A 4,413-nucleotide genomic window follows, 5' to 3' on the forward strand; every position below is an offset into this window, starting at 1 on the left:
TAATGTGCTACTTGATTTTACTTGCTATTGCTTTATTTAGTAATTTCATATCTCTATTCATAGGTGAGACTGGTCTGTATTTTCTTTTTTCTATTTTTTAACTTCAGATTCATTTTTGTAACTTTTGAGACAGAGAAAGCAACACATTCCTTGGGTGAAGGGGAGGGATTGAGAAGACAGACCCTGGGTAAAAATTATTACAACAGAACCTAAAATTGATTGGCCTGCCTTGGAGAGAAACACAGACTGCCACACCACCACAGGTAATAGCTACTGTTTTAGGCTCAACAGAGCAGTTCATTCTCCACTGAAGGTTGCTATCAATCCAAGTCATAAAAATTTTCCAATTCATCAAGAAACAAGTCCCATTCATCTTCAGAGTCTGTCAGTTTTGTCAGGTCATTCCCACCTGGAGTCAAAAACATAAGCAACATCTCACCCAGCTCAAAGGTGACAAAACCCCTTTATCATCATTGTCGAAGGAATTACTGCTCTTTTTTTATTCAGTTGAGCTCCCAGAAATGGTTCCTCCCTTGGACCTGGTATCTGCTTGATGGTCCCACTTTCCGTATCTGTGGCTCCTCTCTAGAGCCATCAGGGAACACATGCTTATAAAATCAGTTTCCTCCAAATGGGCAGCTCCCACATCCTCCATCAAAATACCTGCATACTTTGTTGTTCATTGCCTCCTTGTATTTCTGAATGAGCTTCTGTTTCACCTTATTCTCCTCCACCTAGTACTCATGTGAAATGACAAAGTTATATGTGATCTGGCAGTCTGGGCAGAACTTTATGATCTTACTCTCAAATTGCTTAGCACTCTTCCATTTGCAGTACACTTGAGACAGTGTGATGTTGCAGTTGGAGAGAATTCCAAAGCAATGCTCACTGGGATTGGCTTTTTCATAGACTACCTTCATGCACACCCTACAAACCATGTCCTTATTGTGCTGGACAGCAAATGAGAACTCCATGTCCTCAGCGCAAGATTTTATATACTGTGATCTCTGGGCAGCATCCATTGGACATAGGACCTGCAGCCCATACATATCACATGAATCTCCATGGAGCTACACACAGTTTTCCCCATATGGGCACTGTCCCACAGCAGCATGGGAGCAAAATTGCTTCTTTGTTTCCATGGTGGTTTGCTACTTCTCTGATTCTTCCTTGGTCACTGAGCTCTGTGGAGGTGCTTCAGTACAGGAAGTAGCAGTACAGTCATAGTAGGGCTGACCAGGAACAAACTCAATGGCATTCACCCAGTCTTCTGGGCCTACTCCTATAGGTGAAAAATTTGAATTTCTTGACTTAGTTCCACCTGCACTCATGTCAATAAGCAGCAAGGGATGATTTTGCAGCTAAATCTGCAGCAGTTACTTCTTCCTGTTTCAATGGCTTGCTATGTTCATGTCTTCAGTGGCCTCCATAAAAACAGTACCCTCACTGAAAATAGTTGCACACTACACCATATAGATTGTCAGAGAGGTCATGTGAGTAGCGAGTTATCTCCTTCCTTACAAACCCCATGCATAAAATACCTGCAGGTGATGTTTAATGCAGCTTCCACCTCACCCTCCTCCCATGCCCAGGGACAGAGAGGTGACTGTGTGAATAGAGGTGGGGGAGGCCGCTGCTGCTACTGCTCCTACCCCTGATGTTATTGCTGCTGTTTTGGGAGCTGCAGCCTCTGCCATTACTGTTTCTGTATTTTCTTTTATCTTTTTCTTTTTTTTTTTTTTTTTGTATAATTTGGGGGAGTTGATATCATAGTGATGCTCATTTCATCAAAAAATTTTTTAAGTTTCCTTCCTTTTTATATTTTCAAAGTTTAAGTAGCATTGGAATTTTTTGTTCCTTAAAGGTCTTGTAGAATTAAATTTCTCTTTTATATTGTCTGGATCTGGTGCTTTTTAAGAGTGCAATTATGGTAATTTATTTTGTGGGTAATTTTTTATCTTAGAAATGTATTCATTTCATCTAACTTTTCAAATTTGTTGGCATAGAGTTATACAAAGCATTCACTTCTGATTTTTAATTTCCTCTGTTTTAATGGCCATTTTCTTCTCATTTCTTACTATTCCTTTTTTCTTGATTGAGTTAATGGTTTACCTATTTTGTCAACCTTTCAAAGAACCAGCTTATGTATGTATTTCTTTCCTCTTTCATTTTTTCTCTTTTTAATTCCTGCTTTTATTTTAATTTTTCTTTCTGTTTTTATATGGTTTATATATTGTTCTTTCTCCACTTTTTTTCACTCTGTTTTTTCTTCTGAGCTCTGCTTACACTTTATCCCAGAGTTCCTGGTATGTAGAATTATTATTATAGTGATTTTCTACATACTCAAAATTTTAGTTTAGATTTTTTATTTGACCCAAGGATTTTTTTGAGAAGTGTTTTGGTTCTAGTATATATTTCATTTTACTTGCATTTTGATGAGAGTACATTTTCTACATTAAATCTACATTTTGGCATGTATTCCTGCTTTATTTATAGATTAATATATAGTCAAATTTTGTGAGAATTTGATATTATCAAAGAGAAACTCAAAAAGATACAGTGAATTATTAGCATGTTATTTATTTGTGCACAAGGTAAGCCAATAATAGATTGATTTCATCTAAAGGCAAAAAAATGGGAGGGTTTTTGCAGTTTGGAAACCATGAATTTTGTTTTTCTTGGGTGAGCTGCAGATTAACAGGCAACTAGAAAGGTGGTCAGTTAGAATACTATGATCCTAGGCACCTGGTAGAGCAAAAAGGAAACAATTTCAGTCTATTCAATGGGAGAAAATCTTCAGAAAATGCATATCTGACAAGTGTTTGATTCCCATGGTTTATAAAGAGATCACAGAACTCAACAGCAAAAAGACAAGCAACCCAATTTAAAAGTCGGTGAAAGACTTGAATAGAGGTGGGACAAGATGGCATCAGAGTAAGAGCACCCATGTCATCACTCCCACAAAAAACTGGCTAAGTGGGGAAAAATCCTGCCTGAGCGAGCTGTTTTGGGAACCCACAAGGCAGGAGGCTGCTGTATATTGATCCATAGAGACCATGACAAGAAGAGTGATAGCTCAAGGTAAAACCATGGGTTTCTGCCCCTTCCCCAGGGCAAGAAGCCAAGGCTTTCCCCAACCTCACCAGTCATACAGCTGGAGGAGAAAAACTCCAAGAGAGGGAGGGTTCTGGTGAAGGGTGCAGAGGTGTCCTACGAATGTGGGTTCAAATATCTGGATCCCGCTTTTTGAGCTTTGAGGAACATACCAGTTGGACTGAAGAGAAACCAGGAAGAGGGGAGAGGCAAATCTGCCAAGGCAGCATGGTTTACCTAACCTCTTTGGGTTACATCTGGGAGAAAGTGGAGCCAGGCAATTAACTAATCTTGTGCAACGCACCTAAGGGAGGGGGATAGTAAGAAGTGCTTGGTAGGATTCCAAAAGCATATTTAGGGTTCCTGGCAAGGTATGGGTGCTCTCTCTCAAAGAGACTGAGAGTCATTATTTTTCATAGTGATTTGGTTCACCAGAGTCCAATTTGAATTTCAGAGGGGAGCTCTCACACGGGCTTCCTGCTGCTCTGGAAGAGAGGGAAGTGAGAAAGGGAGAAAGGGGGAAGGGCAGATTTCCAGTTTATTAAATTGCAAAGAGTCTATCCTGCCCCTGGAAGGGGACTTTTTTTGAGGAGCAGGTTGACCCTGAAGGAGAGTTTGTTTCAGTGGAGGAGTTTCAGCCTTGAATGTGCAAGATTTCTGGCTCATTTCACAGCTCCTCTTAGAGTACTGATCCACTGGAATATTAGCTGATACTTTGAGACAGGGAAAACATAGATAATATCCTTGTATTAGCTTCCCTTGGGTCTCTTATTTTCCCTAAATAAGAGCTCAAGACAGAAGTCTCTTTTTTTATTGTTTGGTTGCCTCCTTGCTTGAGGGCTTGTGTTGTTTTTTTTTTTTTTCTTCTTATCTTGCCTTTCTTCCTCTTTTTCACCCTTTTTTTCTTTTCTTTCCTTTTTTCAATTAGGTGCACCTGCTTGTTTATTGTTTGCTGTGCTTCCTCATCCTCAACCTCCTCTTTTCTGTGTGTACTGATTTTGGCTACCAATGCTATCTCTTTTCCTTCCTACACTTCCTACATTCCACCTTCTGTTGTTGCTTTTAGATTCACTCTCTTTGTTTAGTTCCCAATTTTTCTGGCTTTTTATTTTGAACACCACTATTCTGTTTTCTGTCTTTTATTAACTCTTTATCTTATTGTCTTTTCTTTTCTCTTTCCCTCTCTCCTGATCATGCTAGCCTTTTAATTCATACTATATTCTTCTCCATATTCAGTTTCCCATTTCATTGTAGACACTCCACTTTCTTATTCCTATAACTATACCCTGCTTATAATATTTATTATATTTAATGTTTATT

At 39.0% G+C, this 4,413-nt stretch overlaps 1 pseudogene; it reads right to left on the reverse strand.

Annotated features, from left to right (window-relative positions):
- Positions 1–320: 320 nt before the first annotated feature.
- Positions 321–1,697, reverse strand: LOC101441282 (E3 ubiquitin-protein ligase makorin-1 pseudogene; annotated as a pseudogene).
- Between the last annotated feature and the right edge of the window lie 2,716 nt (positions 1,698–4,413).

The sequence above is a fragment of the Dasypus novemcinctus genome, chromosome 6 (assembly GCF_030445035.2).
Source record: "Dasypus novemcinctus isolate mDasNov1 chromosome 6, mDasNov1.1.hap2, whole genome shotgun sequence".
In the NCBI taxonomy this organism is placed as follows: domain Eukaryota; kingdom Metazoa; phylum Chordata; class Mammalia; order Cingulata; family Dasypodidae; genus Dasypus; species Dasypus novemcinctus.